Raw genomic sequence first — 22,820 nt, forward strand, 5'->3', positions numbered from 1 at the left:
AAAAGAAAATGTGCAGAAGAAATATATAGAAAAAAAAGAGGCAAGAAAAATAATTAGGCAGCATCTTGCCTCTCAGCTGGGTCTGGCCACAATGCCTCGTCCACATCACAGGCAGTATCTTCCCTTGCCAGACATCGAGGGAAGAAGCGCCTTGAGTGCCTTATCCATCCCTGAATCGCACCCATATCAATTTCATCACATGCCTCTTCCATAGCCTGCACAAGAGGCATGCACACATAGGGCTGCCGGTCGTATACCTTCCACCGCCATGCCGAAAAGAACTCTTCTATGGGGTTCAGAAATGGTGAGAATGGTGGGAGGTATTGCACGAGAAACAGTGGGTGGTCAGCAAACCAATTTTGGACTGGGGCTGCATGATGAAAGCTCACGTTGTCCCATACTACAACATACCAGGTTCTTGCATGGTCTGCATTATTCATACGCTCTGGTGGAATGAGAATGTTATGGAGTCTTTCCAGAAATGTTAGAATATGGCCTGTGTTGTATGGTCCAAGGTTGGCATGACGGTGGAGGACACCATGCATATTAGAGATGGCAGCGCACATTGTGATGTTCCCACCACGTTGGCCAGGAACATCTATAATGGCTCTGTGGCCAATGACATTTCTTCCCCTTCTTCTGGTCTTTGCTAGGTTGAAACCAGCCTCATCTATGAAGATGAACTCATGTGGGATTGCATGAGCATCCATTTCCAGTACTCCCTGAAAACAATGAACTAAAATCAGTCAATATGGTGTTATCCAGTACACTGGGAAACAATGTTGCGTGTAATGTGCTGCAGTCAATATTGTACTTACATCCACATATACTCATCTGATCTCTTTGTTTCTTTGAGAGTTTCTCTCAAAAGGCACCTTATACAATTGTTTCAGGCTGATTTGGTTTCGCTTGAGAATGCGAGCCAATGTGGACAGACTGACTCGTTGAATGTTGGTGAATATGGTGTTGTCTTGGATGATGTTGCTTTGAATTTCTCTTAATCTGATTTAATTATTCTCCAAGACCAAGTTTACAATGGCAGCTTCCTGTACCCCTGTGAACATTTCGCCCCTTCCTCCACCATGGTTGCGTCTCTCAGTCCTTTACAAAAACAAAAAACAAAAATATAGGGCTTGGACAATGCAGCCTAAAGATTCCCCCACAGTAGAGTAAATTGGACAGGAAACTTGTACAGTTAGTGTATGACATTAGCCATTCATGAAGTACACAGGTGTCACCCAACTGATACACTATGACATGGGGTGTGCTACACAGTGTGAAAGACATTTTGGTTGCATACCTGTGCTCCAGTCTAAATGTCCGGATGACAGAAGTGACAGTAAAACGGCTCAAGTTGGGCTGCACTCTACGTCCAGCCTCTTGCATTGTCAGCCCATGGTTGATGACATGATCAACTAAGGTTGCTCTGATTTCATTTGACAGTTGCTGTCTTCTTCGCCCATGACCTCCTATACCAGCTCTACCCCTCCCTCTCACTCTTCCTCCCCCTCTCATCCTCACCCTCCCTCTTCCTCTTCCTCTCTCTGCAATGTCTTCCATTGTTCTTGAAAAAAAGGTGCTCATCTGTGGTCTTTTTATAGTGCTGACTTCCTGATTGAAGTGGTAACAATTAACCATTGAGGTGTTTGGCCAGGTGGCACATATATTGGCCAATTAGCTCATGCTCTGTCCTTTTCAATGGCAGTGTGTTGTAATGGCAAACATGTGACTTTATGTCAGATTGTTGTGTCTTATGCAGAGAACCGTGTTCAGTGCATTTAGAAAGTGCCATTTTGAATTGCAAAATGTGTGTAAAGCAGGAAATGTGTTTAGAGTTTTAAAGACTTGAGAAGAGGTTTTGCTCTCTGTGTGTCAGTTTGAATAATTGTGCTATGCATGTCATTTTTGTGTGTTAGCAATTGTGAAAAACTGTAATCATCTACAATAGCAGGAACAAAACATTTTGGCTGATGTCAAGAAGGATCACCCATATCTCAGATGTCTGAGATTTCTCTGTCTGTTCTGATTAACTTCTAGAGCAGCACACTGCTGTCTATGCTAACTGGCTATATAATGTCTCAAAATTGTTAAGAACTGCAGAGGGTGGCACCAAATTTTACAAGCAATGATCTGAATTCTGTCCAGGACATAAATAACACACACTACCTTAAAACAATAAGCACTCTTATTAAAAAATGTAGACATTCTGCACCACTGCTTTTCTCCCTCCTCACTTTTAGTAACTGGGACAGGACCATTGACACTTGTACCTGGAGATTCAAAGACAAGTTCTATCCACAGATAGTCAGGTTACTAAACAGATAGTCAAAGTATATATATATATATATATATATATATATATATATATATATATTTCTCTGGATCCCTTGATCTCCCTAAGGGTTGAATAAACAAAGGTGCTTGTTTGCAATCTGATCTTTTAGTGAGACAAGTGTCCACAAGGTGGAATATTGAGTGGAAGAGAAGCAGGTACAGAAAAAAGGAGCAGAAACCAAGCAGGGAATCAATATGAGAATAATAAAAGATACCAGCATTTAAGTCAAAGCATAGTCAGAAAACTGAATATGAATTTGATCCCAGCAGGCCAAAGTCATAAATCATAACAATGTTCTCTTGTCACTTTCAAATGTCTTTAGATCTCTGTCTGCTTTTTCATCCTCAGATACTACCATTGCCCTAAGAGTTTACCGTCGACTCATCATTTGTCCAATCTCACATCCCCTTCTGCACTCTCTGCCCTGCTCATCTACACCTGCATCTTTCCATCTTCTCTCAGATACTCATCAGGTCTTCCTGTCTAAATGAGAAGTGCTGCACAAGCTCCTATACACCAATGAATGCCTAAAAGTCGAAATGTCATTAACTTCAGTGGCATTAGAAACCACCTGGAATCTCAATTCACAGACAAATCCTATTTTGGAAGCTCCCACAATACAGGGAATCAATCCACCAGCCAAGGGATTTCTTTTTATCTAGAAAATGATCAGCATGGCAGTCCTCAAGATCCTGTTCAAAACTATCAACACCCTGAAAAAAAAGAAAATTCTTTTTATGGTGTTATGCTGTGGTTAATCATTAATGCAATATTGCAGTTTATAAGCATTATGTAATTTTTATACAAACACTGAAACCGTTTTTTAAGAAATACTACTATATAATTAAATGCTGCTGCCTGTATGCGTGTCTAGTCTCTGAGCAATCTGATTGGTTGGTTTTCTTTGTACTGATTGGTCAGTTTGGATTTGCTTGCTCAGTGGTTTGCATGATTACATAATACTTTAGTGTTACAAAGTTTAATTCCTGATTGTGACAAATTTATCTCTTTTTTTGTTTTTTAAAAAGGGAGTTAAAGTGGAGCATTTCAATGACAACAAAAAAGGAGTTAACATAAAGAGCGAATAACGTAAAGAGCAATGTTGGGTCTCTAAACACTAATGAGGTGTAAACCAAGATGCCTTCCAAATGGGAAGTAATTTCAGTGATGTTTACACAGTGGGTAATGGGGGGCATCTACCATTGATGGCTGTCAAAAAGCGGACAGGAGGTGAGTGAGGAACATCAGAATGACAAAGTCTGGGAAGCAGGCTTTATGGGAATGCAATCAAAAGAAGAAGTGATGGGCAACAGAGGTTGAGACACAACAGGCTGCCTAGAAGAGGCATAGGAAGACAGCTATTTTTGCATCGATTCTGTTACTTTGACATGTAAACGTCGCTAGTAAGATGTAAGTATTGTAAAACTGGCTCAACTTTTTTTTTTATTCTTTTACTCTTTTTGTTAATAGGTTATTATAATTTTAATATTATGTTATTAATTCTATATTTAATTTGTTTATATTTTGTGTTTTGATTATTGTTTGGTTTATTTTATGCTTTATTCTGCTGTTTATTAGTGTTCTTTGTTATCTGTCTTGTCTCTAATGTGTGGAGCCCAAGGAGGCAGGGCCACATGATTAGACAGCCAGCCTTCGTCAGTACTTAACCATGGAATCTAAGTTTTTTGGCTCCTGATTTTAATTAATGATTTTTCCATAATTGGATTTCCAGGTTTTGACCACCACTTTGCTGTTAAGGTGTTATTAGTGGTTTGCTGATTCCTGGATTTGTTTGCAAAGGTCCTTGTCTTTTAGCCAGTATCCTGATTTTGTATTGACTCTGTGTTCTTCTTCTTTTTTATTTAAATAAATCTTGTATTCAAGGTACTTGGGTTTTGTTTTTTTTTTTATTTTGTTGGGCTAAAGGGTTTGTCCATTTTTGCAGTCATTCCATTAGATATTTGCAATTTTAAACCAGAAATTTTATTTTGAGAACAGAAACAGAACAGAAAGCCTGCCTTTTGAGTTTTGGATTGGGCTGCCTGGGCTGTAGCCATTTTCTGGAGCCCAGAGACGTTGGAGTACTGGCCTGGATTTTGTTAATTTGTAGTTTAAAACCCTTCTTTGTCATTTTTTGATGCTAAATTCACAAAAAAAAATACATGTACAGCTACTGAAATGTTAATGGAAAGCACCATAGAAAAATTAGGAAAATAAACTGAAATAAGTCTGGAAATGTATTTGAAGGTTTAAAAATGTAAAGGTTACACAATATAACATGAAACTGGAAATCTTTACTTATAGTTTGCATACACTTTATGTATGTTAGTTCAGCTTAATATAAATTCTGCTTCATTACACATACTTAATTCATTAGTTAATTTCAGACAAAATCTATGAAAAAGTACGAATGAGATCCTAAGGACAAGAAACCTACTAGAGAACAATAGCAATATGAAGACAATGTGATTCCACTCATTTCTTTAATTTACAGGGGGGTTTGTCAGTAGAGTCAACTAAAGGAAACAGAGACTTCAAACTTCTCCATCAGCGTCTTGTAATCAGCATTAAAAGTGCAATTCCTTGTTTGGTGGCATAGAGATTTATTTTGTTTATGTAATTGTATTTTCTCTTTTACATGTTGAAGGCATGTTGGCTTGCTTGTTTATAAGTTATTCTGTAAAACACCTTAATTTTTTGGGGTCCTAAGCACCTCTACTGTGAACAATTATATTGACTGCATTTTAATTAGATCCAGGAGATGGAACAAAGGCAAAAAAACTAGCTGAGGATGTCATTAGGAAGTCAAAAATTTTTTCAACAAAACCAAAATTCTGGTAAAGCTAAAGTGAGAGCTTCAGAATCCAGAAAGGTTTCAAAAGATGTAAGTCATGGTCAGATACAACAAGGATCATATCCAGAAAATTGAGAAGAACAGTAACAGACTAGCATTAAGGATTTTACTGAGTATCCACAAATTTGGACAACCTAGGATTGTGCAACATTATTAGACTTTGACCTGGTTGTCTTACCTAGCAACCAGACTGAACAAAATGATCAAGTTGGCAGCATCCATATCACAGAAAAATGGTATATGTATGAGAATGTGTCTAAATAAAAATGAAGGTAATCATTGTGTTTCTTTGTCTCCCAAACCCACCAAAACAATGCTGTGGTTATTTTTAAAGACCATGGAATAGCTTCAAAAACATTAAAATACAACTTAGATCATATCAATCATAGTCTTGTCATTTTTATAATGGTTTTCAATATCTTTATTATCCACATAAAATAATATGCTAAAAATGTGTTGATATATTTTAGGGTTGTTGTGGGGCCAGAGCTTACTCCATCATCATAGGAGCAACCAGGAAACAGCCTTGGATGCGACATCTGTCAATAACATGAATAATAGAGAAGACAAGCCCCTGAACATCTACACTTTTCATGAGCTCAAGAATACAAAGTTCTACTGACCTTGGCTGCCAGGCCCTCCTGGGTACTCCATATTACATGTTCAGAATTACGGAGATCTGATGATGTTGGAGTTGCCATAGAAGACCAACTAACTACAAACTAAAATAATTTCTGTATGTAAATATCAAGATTTAAGATATTTTTTTAATCCAGAAGCTAAAAATTAAAATGGCCAACTAAAATAGCATCTTTTTTGAAATGTTCCACAGTACTTGTTTTTGGTCTTCTGTTGGTAAAACATTGAGTTTGGTGCACAAAAAATAATACTCTCGCATCCAGGGCTTTCTGGTTCAGTCTAGAAGTACTGAGAAGGTAATAACTTGAAGATGAGAGTAAATTATTTGAGATTTATAAGGGAAAGGCATTCCATAAAAATATATGACGGTGCAAGATTGTTATGACCTTTTTATGCAATTAAGAGAATTTTAAAAATAAATGATAAAAAAAAAACTAGAAGCCAGAAAAGTACAGCCTAAAATGTCATTTACTGTGTATGTTTAAAGACCCTCACCTTTTAGTTAGTCCTCTTTAGGCTGTTCATGTGTTTCTTTGCCATGTGCCTTACACCTAATTGGTGAATTATTCTTGTTTTACATAAAAAACAAAACACATTAACAAAACACAATGCAATCAAAAGAAAAAAAGCACATATGGTAATACATTCTGAACAGCATAAAATTAAAAATAAATATAAAAAGGTTGCATTGTTGAATGTAAATGTCCTTAAATGCCAATGAAGAGAAGTGACTTGATTTTCATTTTCCACCCGTATGTTCTTTACAGAATTGCTGGGATAAGAATGCAGAGCTTTTAAAAAGTCAGTAACAAAATAAAGGCTTCAAACATTCTTATAAATAAGTAACACTTCTGGATTAAAAAAAGGTCATAACCTGTGAAATAACAACATGATTTGTAAGTTAATTGTTAGTTAAATTGATAGAAATATTTTCTTAGTTATGTTAAAATGTTTGCCTATATGTTAGTGCACAGTCTGTGGGAAATTCAATTATATCCCCCACAAGCTAACTTGAGTTGGAATATTCTAATTATTTCTTGTCCCTCTGACTACATGTCAGTCCCGGTTTATGATCTGCTTTGCAGTTGGTAAGGCATGGAGGGCAAATAGTTTTCAAACCACATCCTATAACATGTCGTATTGGATGTGCCGTACGTAATAAAGTATCTATCTATCTATCTATCTATCTATCTATCTATCTATCTATCTATCTATCTATCTATCTATCTATCTATCTATCTATCTATCTATCTATCTATCTATCTATCTATCTATCTATCTATCTATCTATCTATCTATCTATCTATCTATCTATAGAACATACTGAATGTAGTACAGTTCTTCCCAATTGCTTAATCACACTTCACTGAAAATGCCCTCATTCCCTCAAAAGTTGGAAAAAAATTTCATAACATGTCACACTCATCTGTGTAAATCCCAGACTTCCAGCCCAAAAGCAAACAATCAACTCCAAATCATTCACTCCGTCACTTAAAGCAAAACTTTCACTCAGATGACACACACAAGCAAGCAGAAATGATCACATATAATGACCAAAAGACACAACAAGGACTGGAACAAAACTCTAAAAACATGATATTAACAAGAAACATATACAGTATTTCAAACTTATCAAGGCTCCCATTGATTGTACTCAACATCTAATAATGAAAGTGTATTGATACCCCATGTACAAGGTTAAGTTTCAAATTAAAATTTTTCTCAAATGCATTGCTCCACATGCACAACAAAAAAAACAAAAAACACATTCTATACTGCACATGCTGTAAACTAAAATAAAAAAATACAATTAAAAAGTCCATAAAAGAAAAAAAACAACTGTAAGAAAATAAGCATGAAGCTGATGAATAATGTCTGCCAAACACTGTACATTACAGCCATTATTCATCAGCATCAGGTCTCCAGGCTACAAAGCCTCATCCACGTCACACAAGAAGTTTGCTCTTCAAAGGCAGTAAGGGAAATCTGCTCTGCGGTGTCTCATCCAGGCTTGGGTGGACTCTAAAGTGATATACCCATTGGTTTCCTCCATAGCCAACAGAAGATTCCCTGCATCATAAGGATTCCGTTCATATACCTTCCACAGTCATGACAAGAAGAACCCTTCTATGGGGTTGAGAAATGAGGAAATATACCGATAAGAATAAATTTGGAAAACCAGGGATGATCAGTGAACCAGTTGTGTATGGCTGTAGATCAGTGAAAACTGACATTGTCCCAAATCACAATGTATTGTGACAACTCTGCCCTTCCAGCCTAATTGTGTTGTCATCTTTGTTCATCGTTCTCAAAAAGGTCATCTAGGAAATTCAACAGATATGTTTTGTTGTGAGGGCCCCGGATGACAGGACGGTGGAGAACTCCATATTCACTTTATGGTTGCACACATGGTCACATTGCCTCCCCTCTGCTCAGGGATTTCCACAATGGCATGCTGCCCAATAATTTTGTGGACCCTTCCCCATTTTTTAGATAGGTCAACTCCAGCCTCATCAACAAAGATGTATTCATGTGATGTGTTGCTGGCATCAACCTCTATTATCTACAACGAAAGGACAGAGATAAGCACACTGTACAGTACAATGTTTGAACTTTGTATGTACACTACCTCAGTATGAAATTTTTTACTGCATCATGACCTGATACTCATACCCTATGAGGCTGCAATGATCTTACCTGTACATATTGCAGCCATTGCCTCTTGATTCAAAACAGATCCAAGCCATTCTTCAACCTGAAGACGCAACAGTTCCCAGTGGTACCATCTCTCTCTGTGTAGATGAAAATGGACTCCATAGTAAAAGGCCTACAAAGACCCCACTTCAAAGAGAGAAACACAGACAAACTTTGGAATTTTGTTGGCAATCTGCAGTTCTTTTGAGAAAATGTCTTTCAAACAGATAAAATCAAAATGAGGTCTTTTTAGGAAATCACACCAACTGTGTGTTCACAGTAAACATGGAAACGTGGAGGAGGCTCAGTGTTATTTTGTTTTTGCTCTGCAGCCTCACTCACTGAATTTGTGCAGGACACAAGGGACACAAGGGGTGAAATATACAGTCCAGTGTCAGAGAGCTGTGTCTCAGCCACAGATTATGGGCCATCAAACACAAAACATGAATGATGCCTCAATGGATTGGCAATTAATTGCAGTGCCCTGTACTAATACCTTTTATTATTTAGAATACTTGGGTCATATCACCTCTTAATCTTTGCTTGCTTAATACCCACAGTTTCCTGATCAAATACAGTTTAATGTAATCAAAAAAGGAAATAAAAGTATCTATCTATCTATCTATCTAAAAGGCCATTTTCCACATGGATTTCCAATAAAGGATTTTTAGATGAGGTCTCAACACTGTCAACAGTGCTACTATTTTTGGTCAAATTTAGAGTAATAAAATTAATAAAAGACTTCCTCTATTTTGACACCTGCAACTTCACAAGGAGGTTTTTGTACAACTCTTTATCACTGTGTGAATGGAAAGCTATAGTCCTGTTGACAGTAATAATGTCCTGCATCTTCAGGCTGGAAGGAACTGATTGTTAGGGTGAAGCTGGTCCCAGAATATTGACCACTGAACCTTTCAGGAATTCCAGACTGCCGGCTATTACCCGAGTATATAAGGAGCTGTGGAGCCTGACCAGGTTTCTGAAGGTACCAGTCCACTTCATAGCTAACAGAGCTAGATACCTTACAGTTGATGGACACTCTTTGTCCTAAACTCACAGACTGGGCTGATGGGGACTGAGTTAGAGCAATCTGACAGCTTGAGTCTGTGAACCAAAAGAGAGAAAGAGGGATTTACAGTGTGATATCTGTTTGCAAACAAAAAAAAGTAAACAAAAAAATAAGATTTAACATGCTGAACTGTGAATTATGTTTAATGAAGCTGCTGTAATTAAAACCTCTACCAACCATCTTCACAACTCCTGACATTTTCTGAACTTTTAACTTCAAAACTTTTATTTTGATTTAGTATTCACTTTAAATCAAGCAAAGATAATGTTAAAATTAGAGAAACACCTCATGGAATCTAAAGTGTCATTTCAGCAAACTTACCATGTATAAGGAGCACTGCCATCCATATCACAAGAGCCAAAGAAGTCATTGTGTTCATGTTTAAGTGGGCAATAGAATGAACAGGTTTTATAACTGAACAAAGATTATGTAAATTAGCTAACATATGCAAATGATGCTTAGTGAGGTGTTATGGGTGCTGAACAGAAATCTTACTACAGGTGGGCTGAATCTCTGAGAGACAGTGTTCTGCAGAGCTACACTAAGAGCACCCATGAATAAGAAACCTTAAAAAAACACACTTATAAATGTTTTAGCATGACATGAGGAATGATGTTATCCTGTTGAAGGCAAAACCTGACAAAACACTGGGAGCCAAAGTTATAAATATTAATGTAGTAGAAACCCACAATGGCCAGAATGGCTTCAGACCTCTCCAGTAAATGTTACTAAGCACTTGATCATTGTTTTGGCTAATGCCTTGTGTTATAATAGTGATATGTGATTTTTTTTTTATTCTGCTTCTAGTGTTTTTACCACTTTGCAAAACCTCATTCATTTATTCATTCATTCTTTTTCCACCAGTTATTCAAGATGTCATGGGGGTAGCCATCTTACTAATTAGGTCTAAACATTCCTTTCTACATTCAAACTTGCCAACTCATACTATGAAACCCAATGCAAATATAATAAGATATAATAGTCCCATTATATCTTAACTAGATCTTGACCAGGGTCTCCTCCTGTGTGCTCAGGCCTGTAATACCTTCACAGGGTGGCATCCATATCAGATGCCCAAATCAACTCAGTTGGTTCCCCTCAATGCAGAGGGTCAGCATCTCTACTCCAAGCCTCTCCCAGATATCTGTGATTCTCACCCTATCTCTGATCATTTTGAAAATGAGCTATTTGTGTTATATTAAGGTTGACTGGGACATTCGTCACTTGCTTTTAAGCTGATTATTTTCTGGGTGCTGAAGATTGCAACTGAAGGTGGGGACAGAACTTTAAGATCCACCAAAATCAAACTTCTTTACACTCTGAAATGAACTACTACTAAAAATTCATCTGATCATTTTGAGTACCCACTCTGTTCAATTTTGGGTTGCAGGAATTTGAGATTACCCCAGCACCATCAGGCTCAAAGCTGTACTCAGCCCTCAAACCAACCCAGGACTGGATGCCAGTCCATTGCAGGTCACATGTCCACTCACTCACTAGTTCTGGGCCAGTTTGGACTCATCGATGACCTTACCTGCTAGAATATGCGACGAAGAACAGAATTCCTGGTGAAAAACCAAACTGGCCTGAGGAGAACATGCAAACTAAACAAATCAATCACAACTAGTGTCGTGGAAGTTAGAGTCACGAGTACTAACCATTGTGCTGCCCGAATGACTAATCTACAGAAGACAACAATACTCAATCTTTAGAGAATTTGTAACCAAATTTTCATTTAATGATGAACAGTTTAGATCAACACACTTAATAAAATTTGATTTATCTCTCATGTTTGTCAATATAAAAGAAATGCTGGGGAGCTTGTCTGATGTTTGCTACAGATATATTTGAATCTTTGGACTGAGTGTTACACTGATATTTAATATTCACAATTAAAAACACAACAGGAATGGCCTACAGTCATGGGACTTTTTTTTTCTGTTACTGAGTTGTCCAGAATAGATGCCATTGAATACATGGTGCACTAATATACAAGTTCATAGTTGCAAATAATCCTATCATTATTCAGGCCTTCTAGCTGCCTCCCAATCGCACGTGTGTGAGAGTATCTATCTATCTATCTATCTATCTATCTATCTATCTATCTATCTATCTATCTATCTATCTATCTATCTATCTATCTATCTATCTATCTATCTATCTATCTATCTATCTATCTATCTATCTATCTATCTATCTATCTATCTATCTATCTATCTATCTATTATATAGTGCCTTTCATATCTATCTATCTATCTATCTATCTATCTATCTATCTATCTATCTATCTATCTATCTATCTATCTATCTATCTATCTATCTATCTATCTATCTATCTATCTATCTATCTATCTATCTATCTATCTATCTATCTATCTATCTACCCTTACTTCAATAGTTTGATTTCAGACAAAGAATTATAGGAAACTATCAAAAAGTAAGAATGTGATCCTAAGGAGAGGAGACCTATTAGAGAACAATAGCAATATGAAATCCTGAGTAGAGTAAACTAAAGAAAACAGAGACTTAAAACTTCTCCAGCAGTATCACTTTTCCAATGGAATGCTTATGGTTGATATTCCTGAAGAGTATTTTATTTTCTCTTTGGCATGGTGAAGGCATGTTGGGTTGCTTGTTTATTGGTTATTCTCTTAGAGAACTTACTGTAATTTCATACTGACTGCAAAAAGCAACGTTAGTGTAAATTTTAAGTACATTTGGGAGATGGAACAAAGCAAAGAAACTAGCTGAGGATGTTATTAAGAACTCAAAAATCTTTGCAATAAAACAATAATCATTGTAAAGATAGCAAAGTGAGAGAGTCAAAAGCCAGAAACGTTTCACATAAGCTAAGCTGAAAGAAAAAGATGTAAGCAGTGGTCAGAAACAAAAAGGATTAAATCAACAAAATTGGCAAGAACTTTAACAAACTAGCAATAAGTATTTTACTGAGTATCCACAAATGTGGACAACCTGGAAGTGTGCGACACTGACCGCAACAACCAGACCAAACACATTAGTTAAATTGGTGTTCCCATATCACAAAACAACTATGATATATATATATATATATACATATATATATTGTAAGAAGAATGAGTCAAAGACATCACAAAGGTTTGGGGCAGCCACCCATATATTATGCTTGGCTGCATTTGCTCTTTTTAAATACACGAAGTGAATCGTTCGGAGTCCAAAACAGAACTGCCTGTACTGAGTCAAGATGGCAGTTTTAAAGGCCCAGAAGGGAAATGACGTCTTCATCGCAGGAAGTGGGAGTGGTATCCTGGTGTTCGGAAGTGACGTCATCCTTGGGGTCGTCCAGAGGAGGATTTCCCGGGACAGATCTGCAAGGGACTGAGAGAGATAGTCAGTACACTCCGCCGCCCCCTGGCCTGGCGTAGAATTACAAGTGTCTAGGCCCTTCAGCTGTTTCCCATGCGCATGTGTGTGACAATATATATATATATATATATATATATATATATATATATATATATATATATATATATATAGTGGCAAAGGCACTATATAGGCGTCGACCTGACACATGCTGACAACGGTGGCACACGTAAAATAAAACAAAAAGAACTTTTATTTCTCTTCAGCCATGGGGCACGTCTTCCCCATGTCCCACAGGTCCAACACAGTCCCAAAAACACACAAAGTAAATCACCCCAAACCACACTCTTCTTCCTCCACTACTCCTCCCAGACAGCTTCGTCATCCTCCTCCTGACTCTGGCGCCTAGAGTAGTGGCTGCAGGCTCCTTTTATAGCACCCCTGGAAGTACTGCAGGTGCTCGTTGACCCACTTCAGGCTGCAGTCTAGCCCACATGGGCTCTTTAAGCTATGCAGCTCCCCCTGGCGGTGACTACGGAGCCCAAAAGGAATGAGCTCTGGTGTTTCCAACTACTGGCCGCAATGCAACTCAGAGGGGCTGCCAACAAGTGTTCCAGGGGACATAGTGTGCATCCCATGACTGCTCCCCCGGATCCAGTGTCAAAGGGGCGTCCTGACCGGGCATGCGTCCCGGCCATCTGCCACAATATATGTATATATTTTTTTAACATTAATAAGAACAAGTCTAAATAAAAATAAATGTAACCATTGTGTTTCTTGGTCTCTAAAACCCACCAAAACAATGCCCTGGTTATTTTTAAAGACCAGAGAATGACCTCAAAACATTAAAAAGCAATTTAGATCATGGCTATAATTGTCTTTTTCAATTTCTTTGTTATCCATGTAATATGATATTCTCAGACTTTTTTGATATATTTTAGGATTATTTGCATGGCCAGACCTTACTGCATCAACATGTGTGCAACCAGGAAACAGCGCTGGATAGGACATCTGTCAATCACAGGAATAATGGAGACGATAAACCCTTGGACGTCTATAATTTTCATGAGCTCAAGAATACAAAGCTCTATTGACCCCTAAGCCAAATGGCTGTGTGGCCCTACTGGGTACTCAGTGTTACACTGCATGTTCAGAATTACTGAGATCTGATGATGGTGAAGTTGCTGTAAATAATTTCTGTTTGTAAATATCAGGATCTAAGAATTTTTTACATAGGAGCTAAACATACTTACAAAAAAAAATATATGATGGTGCAAGACTGTAATGAGATTTGTATACAATTAAGAGGATTTGAAAAGGAATGGTAAAAGATACTGGAATCCAGTAAAGTGCACCCTAAGTCCATAGCATAAAATTAAAACTTAATATGAAGAGCTTGCATTTTTAATTGGAAATGAATGTTAAAACATGAAAAGTGACTTGATTTTCAAGTCTATACCTGAGTCTATTACCTGGCCCATTTCACAGACATACATCCACTCGGGGCTAATTTAATAATACTAGTTAATCTAAAATGACATCTTCAGGGATGTGGGAGGATAACTTGAAGAAAAAACCCCACGCAGTCACCAGGAGAACATGTATACTTCACTTAAATAGCCAACAGGCAAGATATTTGAACTGGATCAGAAAATATTAATAACTACTGTGCCACTATATGACCACCCTAGAAATTGCGTTCAATGTGTTGATGATAATATTAAATCATGATGGTGTGAAGACAATGACACTTAAGTGTACAAATAGGATACATAAAATAGATGATTGCAGTTGATGGGCAGTCTTTGCCCTAAAATCACAGACTGGCCTGATGGAGACTGAGTCAGAACAATCGGATTAATTAATGTATTAATTAACTATAGAAACACAAATGATCTTGTTTTCAATATTATATGAGAGATGTTTAATGTTCTGGCACAACAAGAAGCATTGCTCTGCTAATGCTTGGTTCTTGATGCAGCTCTCACGTTGGGTTCATTTTGCATGAAGTTCGTTCAGGGTTTCAGTAGCATTGCTACGAGGATTCTGACTGCTTTCCAAATGCCTTTAGGCCTTCTGACAAGTACAGTTGAGCTCATAAATTGTGGCAATAGATTAAGGGCAGTAAAAGTTCATTATAAAGGTTGAGAATAAACTCTTCAGGCCTGTACACATTGTGCTATATAACCTAACATTTTATTAGCTTTCTTAACGTCTTCTCAACACTGCCTGAAGGTGGTTTTGAAGAGTCTACAATGAGTCCTAAATCCGTTTTGATTTTCAGACCTCCCATTGTATATTCAAACCTAACATTTTTAATTCCTACATGCAATACTTTATATCTACTGACAGTAAATTTCATCTGCCACAAGCTGTCCAAGTCCTTTTGTAATGATTCGATGAATTCCAGATTATCTCCCAATCCACCTAGCTTGGTATCATCTGCAGACTTAACCAGCTTGTTACTTATGTTCTTATCCAAATAATTTCTATATTAAAAATAGCAGCGATCCTAACATTGACCCCAGTGGAACACAACTCTTAAAATCAGCCGTTTCTGATATGGGGTTCCTCACGCAATAACCCCCTGCTTCCTGTGTCTGAGGAAATTTTGCACCCATCTACAAACAATACCCTGAACTCCCACTTCTTTTAGTTTGATGCCCAGCCTGTCGTGGTACTTTAGGAAATGCTTGTTGAAATTCTAGATAAATAACATCATATGCTCCACTTTGATCATGCCCTTTTGTTGAAACTCCACCTCAATAACTCTCATTGTGTGTTCGACACTCAGGAAGAAGTGCTTCAGGCAATTGATACATTCTCCTTCACTGGCACGTTCTCAATATAGCCAGTCCTTCATTGGTTTAATATGCTATTATGCAACAAAGCTCTATTTGAGAAACGTTCACTCAGGTTAGTCCTTCTATTCAGGACGCATTGCCCTCATCGCTTTTGTTATTATATTTCTGAGTGACTGAGCGTTGAGCGTGAAATGCTGTTTTGTTTTACAGACCTGCTTCTTAAGGTGATTGTTGTGAAGATTTACTCTTTGTGCTTTATCTTCTGTAGCATTTACAGCACCAGGTGATAACGCCAATCTCCTCCTTCATGGATTTTGAGTAAAATCATTTCACACTTTTGTAATTGCACTCATTTCCTTTTCTATTTCCGTGTGTGTGCTTGTCCATGGAAAATGATAGGGATGTCAAGGGATGGATATTCCAAGGTTGTCTTCTGTTTTGGTTTTCTATGATCCACTTGCTCTGGGGCTGTAATGGAAAAGGGTCTGAGAAGTAACTCATGTCATTTTTTTTATTGTCTAATTGTCAATTGTGGTGACTGTAAGCTGCCATTGCAGCTTTCTGGTTTGCTCTGTCATGCTTTTCTTTCTGTAGCTTCATGGAATGTTCTGGGTCTGGGCCTAAATGTTAAGAAAAGGAGCATCCTCAATTATCTTTGACGCAAAAAAGTGGATGTTGCTTTTTTGCAAGAATCAATAACTTAACTTAGGTTTGTTTTTTTTTATTCAATATACTCTTTAAGAGCTCTACAAATATAAGAATGAGTTGTGAGTGGTTTTACACCTGAAAATCCTCGGTTCTGCCTAAAGAGGTGAGATGTACAGTATACAGCGATGATTCTAGCTTTGTACTTGATTCTATGGAAAGCAGGCTTCCATAGTTATGCAACAGAAGTAGAAGAAAAAGAAGAATCAGAAAATAGATCAATGGGCATATTGATTTTTTTTACATTGAAGAGCAATAAAATATGTAAGGCAGCTGGAAACAAAACCCTCAAGTAATAAGTTTTGATATATTAAAATGTTGGTTTAAAATACACTTGAAGAATGACATTTAAAAAAAGAAGAATCATATAAGAAAAAATGTGTGACAATTATTATTATTAAAAAAAATTGTTTTAATGCTGGGGGATCTTGTCCTGCTGACCAAGCAACAGAATTGTAAGAAGTACCATAAACAGTTCAATGGGCCTCTTTGTCACCATTGCTGTCTGGAAAGGCTTGCTGGAGTGTCAGCTGAAGATCCTCTGTGATATCAGTGTCTCATCTAGTTAAACATAAACTATACAAGATATGACTTAAACTTTTCATGAATCTTGACTGTTCGGTGCTCTACTCTAATAAGTCATGGAACCCTGTTCAGTTTAACATGTCACAATTATATAAGTAAAAATATCCTAACCCTAACCCTAACTGTAAAACTTCGATTTAAAAATGGATGATGATTGCTGAGCTTTGATGAATGTGCTCACTTGACCAACATATATATTACAAATTGACATTAATGTTCAGCTCAAAGTCCACAACCTTGTTAGTTGTCAATGAAAATTAAAAACAAGCCCTGAATGCTTTTAGTTCTCTAGGTGGCCCAGAGGTGAGTGTGCTGCTTCACAACTTGAAGGACTCGAGTTCCATTTCCAGGCTGTCTGTATGGAGTTTTGTGTTCTATTAGTTTTCTCCTGAGTACTGAGGTTTCCACCGACTACCCATTACACATACACTTGACTGCCAAGTGTAAATGGGCTGACATCTTGATAGAGGCTCGCTCCTTCTTTAATGTATTGCATTGGGAAGCAGACTTCAGCTCCTTGAAAACAAGAAACAGAGAAAGGAATTGGGAAATGGACACACAAAGTGCAGAGGATACAAAAGGGCAACAAAAAGCTAATTAATGATACATAACAATTATACAAATGTTGGTATATTTCACGTCCTGCAGCAGCAGTGGACAAACATACTGTATATAATAAAAAAAACCTCACAACGATTCTAAGAATAGTGAGGGAACAACTACGATAAAAGTGTAAAAGAGGTCAGTCAGAGATCAGACTTGGCACATAGAGACTTAAGTTTGGTGGATCTCATCAACGTGATGAAACAACAGAAATGGGTGACGTACTGCGACTAGTGCAGTGGTGCTCTCTGTGACTGTCACTGTTTACTCGGGTCCAGTCAAAATTCCGGAACAAGTTTAAATTCTAGGCATGAGCTTTAGTCATTTATTAATCATCTACAGAAGGTGTGTTTGCTGGAGACTTTTTCTCACTTGCTGTGTGTTTTATTGACTTTACATGTAAACCGTAAGCAACTGAACAGTTTAATGTTAGTGTTACAATGTTTTTCTGTATGTTTGAATTAGATATGTAAAATGATCTATCATCTCCTGAAATTACATTTCAACATTTACTGTAAAGCTAAAAACAATATTTTCTTAACTGGCAAAAATTTTCTATGGTCAAAAACATCTAATTTTGCTATACGAGCTAAAGTACAATTTTGTGTTTTTATTATGAACACCAGGAGGGTGGCAAAGTGGTAAATATGAAAGTTTTACTTAATATATAATCCTTTACAATGTATTACAAGTATATACAGTAATTTTAATGCTAAATTGAGAGCTGCCGCTGACATAATCACTCCTAAAAAGACACTTAAAAAATCCTCCAGCTCTGTTACACCATGAAAGACCCAAAGAGTGTCTGATCTAAAGAAAACACACCGGAGAGCTGAGCGTAAATGGAGAAAAACTAAATTCATTGTCCACTATGAAATACTGTTACACTATAAAATAACAGATTACAACAACATAGTCCGTCTTGAGAGCTGGTGTTACTTCTCTAAAATTATAAATAACTAGGGGGCTTCGCCCCCTGCTCACTTCGCTCGCCAACCCCCGTATTTGGTTTTCCGGATACACACTTTTAAGATTTTTTTTTCTTTGAATTGTTGCTATTTCATTAGTTTCACTTTTATTTCAGAACTACTGTAAAAACAATCTTTGTAATCTTGCGAGTCCCAATATGCTGAATCTTTTTAATGTGGTCAGGATAGGTTTCTCTGTTTGGAATTTCAGCATAGACAAAACTATCTACATCATTAGGATTTAATAATTTTTTTTTACAAAGTAAAAAAGTAAGTAGAGTTCTGCATTGGACTCCTGTCTGTAAAGTCGTGCTATTTTCCTCTCACAGTTCCAAAAGTACATGGGGTTACCAAGGTGATACCCCAGCTTTTGTCTAGGTCTTTGTACAAGGGCTAGACAGAACGTTTTTGACTCCTGGGGTAAATTTAGGTTTTTAAATATGCAGACAGATAAATATGTATACATTAACAAAGTAACCAATAAATGCATGTGCGGTAAACTCTGTTTTTGAAATTCTCAAGATTCTTTATTTGTCACATGCATAGTTATACAGGACAACACGCAGTTAGAAGTTAGAAGTTAGAAGAATATCAGTTAGATTAACAAAAAGTCAGATTGAAAGATAACAGTATAGTAGAACATAATAAATAAGTAAAATTATGTGAATAAAGTAGAATTAAGTGTTAAAGTGCAATAGCGTAGTAATTATTGTGCAAAACCCAAGTTAGACTGGTGCATAGTTAAATGAGGCAGTTTGTTTGCACTATTACGATCTTTACTTTTTTATATTTACTAATTTTCCTACTTTCATATCCTTTAACTTTCTCCACATGTGTATAGCGCCATTTTTGTTTGTTTGTTTGTTTTTTTTGAGCCTTTCTAATTTCCCTGGTTTCATAGTCTCTAGCCTGCTCTGCATGTGTTTAGCGTCAACGTTTGTAAACGTCTTTATGAAGTTCTACTTTGTCTTTTATTCATTGTCATTTAATTCTGAGCCGGATTGGACGTACTTTTTTTCAATTCCACTTGTTCCGGGCTGATAATTACTTTCCTTATTTTCTGAATTTGTACCTCAATTATTCCTTTTTGCTCTTTTTTCTGTCCAACGCATTTGAGTTTCTTTTCTCCATGCTTTTCTTTCTTCTTCGTTTAATCATCGATGTTTCATTTCTACCCTATTCATTTCATTTGTACCATTTCTACCGTATTGACCTTATACACTTAATATGCACTGAGAGCCCTGGAGCTGTGTGTGCTGCGTGACTGCCTTTACACTACTGATTTGTTGTTTTTTGATATTGCTTGTAAGCAGGGTGTGTCTTGCAAGACTCTCGTTCTATGTTCCCGTGAGACGCACCATGGCAGGTCTCTTTCGTCTCGCGGGTCTTTAAATTATCTTCCGAGAAGATTACGTATCGTAGACTATCAGGACAGGGGACAGGATTTCTTTTTATAATTGATAGACAATGCTGGTAATCCAAGAGTTTTATTCTCTACTATTGATTGTTTGCTAAACCCAGGTCACTCAATGGAATGCCTCAACAAAAACTTACAGGGAAACTTGTGAGGCTTTTGCTATAGTTTTTAATCACAAAATTAATGATATTAGAAATAATATAGTGCATCCCCCCAATAATGATCTGCCTATTAAATCCCGGTATTCTGTTTTAAGCAAATTAAATTCTTTCACCAGGATAGATTTACCCAATCTATGTAGAATAGTTTCTCAAATCAAACCCTCCACCTGCATCCTTGACCCAATACCAACAAGCTTTTTCAAAGAAATATGCGGTGTGCTAATTGATAGTGTGCTTGACATAGAAAATTCATCATTAGATACGGGAGTCTTCCCAGACTGTCTTAAGACTGCTGTTGTTAAACCACTGCTTAAGAAAAATAATCTCGACTCCTGTTTTTGACAATTTTAGACCTGTTTGTAACCTGCCTTTCTTAAGTAGAATCCTAGAAAAGGCAGTCATTACACAGCTAAATAATAACTTGAATAAACATGCTATTCTTGATAAGTTTTATTCGGGTTTTAGAACAAATCACAGTACAGAAACTGCACTTGTTAAAGTAGTAAATGACTTGCGGGTTAATGTGGACAGAGGCCATTTATTTGTTCTCATCCTCTTAGATCTGAGTGCTGCATTTGATACCATTGATCACAATATTCTAATAAATCGACTCAGTCAGTAGGTGGGTCCCTCTGGCAGTGTCTTAACTTGGTTTGAGTTTTACTTAACAAGTAGAAGAATCTTTGTTAGTTGTGGGATTTATTCTTCAAAGATACATGATATTCTATATGGTGTTCCACAACGCTCTATCCTGGGTCCACTGCTCTTTTCGATCTCCATGCTTCCATCAGATCAGATTATCTCAAGGCATAACGTGAGCTACCACAGCTATGCTGATGACACGCAACTGTATTTATCTTGATTCACTGAGACAATGTCTTACTTGTGTTTCTGAGTGGATGTGTAGTCATTTTCTCAAACTAAATAAGGAGAAAACAGAAATCTTAATAATTGGCAAAAATGGATATAGTGAGGGTATTAGAAATAAACTTGATCCATTAGGGTTAATAGTCAAGACAATGATAAAGAATTTATGGGTAATTACTTATTCTGATCTGAATTTTAAATCACACATTAATCAGGTTACTAGGACAGCATTTTTTCACCTAACAAAGCACAGCAAAAGTTAGACCTCTTATAACTTTGCAAGATGCTGAAAAATGGGCTCATGCTTTTGTTTTCAGTCGACTAGATTACTGTAATGCACTCCTCTCAGGACTACTCAAAAATGATATCAATCGATTGCAAACGAGTGCAGAATGCAGCTGCCAGAATCTTTTTTTTTTTAAATTTTATTAATTTTATTGTAATCATTCATACAAATTGATCAATTTTTACAAAAAATAGGATTGAAAAACAAGTCGACCCCCACCCCTGAGAGAAAGAGCATTGCCAACGGGGTAAAACTTAAGGCTTGTAAACATACCTAAATTGATGAGTTTAATAGGCCAATAGAGATGAATGGAGAAGAAAAATAAATACGAAGATAATTGCTTCCTCGGTGCATTAAGAGCTTATCCTAAACTTTTATTGATTATATCCTGCGAGGTTTTAAAACAATTCTGTACAGATAACTGAATTTTTGATTTTTTCCAATTTCAAATAGTATAAAACATCGACCTGCTAGAATCCTAACTAGGAAAAGAAAGTCTGAGCACATTTCTCCAGTTTTATTGTCATTACACTGGTTACCTGTGCCATTAAGAATTCACTTTAAAATACTGCTTATGGTTTACAAAGCCTTAAATAATCTCACTCCATCCTATATTTTGGAATGCCTTTCACCTTACACTCCAAATCTGCCATGTTCTCCTATCTCTGTGTGGCTAGTCACAATTCTAACTCCATCATCAAATGCATTCATGACACCACTATCACTGGCCTGATTACCAACAATGATGAGGCGACCTACAGAGAAAAGTGTCCTGCTGACTCTCATGCCAGGTCAATAATCTTTCCCTTAATGTCGGTAAAACTAAGGAGCTGGTCAGAGACTTGAGGAAACAGGAGATGAAACAAAGTGACACCTTCATCTCAGTGGATGCTGGCAAAATGGTGATAAGCTTTAAATATCTTGAAGTGACGAAAACACATGAAGTGAAGTAAGCAGAGCAATTTGTGTCCTGTCAGTAAGGATCATCAGTGCCCCAACTTCACTAGATATCTGAGTACAATTTGGATTTCTTTATTTGTTCTAAGTGACTTCTACAGGTGCACAGTGGAGTCCGTCCTCAGTGGCTGAATCGTAATACAAAAACATCACAATAAACTTCACTTTACTTGACCTAAAATGATGGGTTTCAAGGGTTAGTTCACATCTTATTATTTCTTATCCTTATCTTAGTATTTCTTATAACTAAGTTTGCACCCGCATTTAATTTTTGCTAAAATGTTCATTCAAATATAACCATCTTTTTATTTTTATACAACAAAACATTGTTTAAAACTAAAGAGATTGCCTTTAAAAAATATTTGTTAGAAAAAAATCTACAAATTTTTGCTTTTTAATTTCCCGTATTTGTGTCTGAATGTTCCAAAGTTAAAAAAAAAAAAATTTAAACCAAAGACTATGCAGAGAGTGCAAAGAAACTCAAATTCAGTAGTCCTTCTTGGTCAGAATTAATGACATACAAATTTTTACACG

The 22,820-nt window shown here is 36.8% G+C and overlaps 1 gene segment (V, D, J or C); it reads right to left on the reverse strand.

Annotated features, from left to right (window-relative positions):
• The window catches only part of LOC114651611 (Ig kappa chain V-V region MOPC 173-like), an 83,442-nt gene that overhangs the window by 37,124 nt on the left and 23,498 nt on the right, over positions 1-22,820 (reverse strand).

The sequence above is a fragment of the Erpetoichthys calabaricus genome, chromosome 5 (genome assembly GCF_900747795.2).
Source record: "Erpetoichthys calabaricus chromosome 5, fErpCal1.3, whole genome shotgun sequence".
Lineage (NCBI taxonomy): Eukaryota > Metazoa > Chordata > Cladistia > Polypteriformes > Polypteridae > Erpetoichthys > Erpetoichthys calabaricus.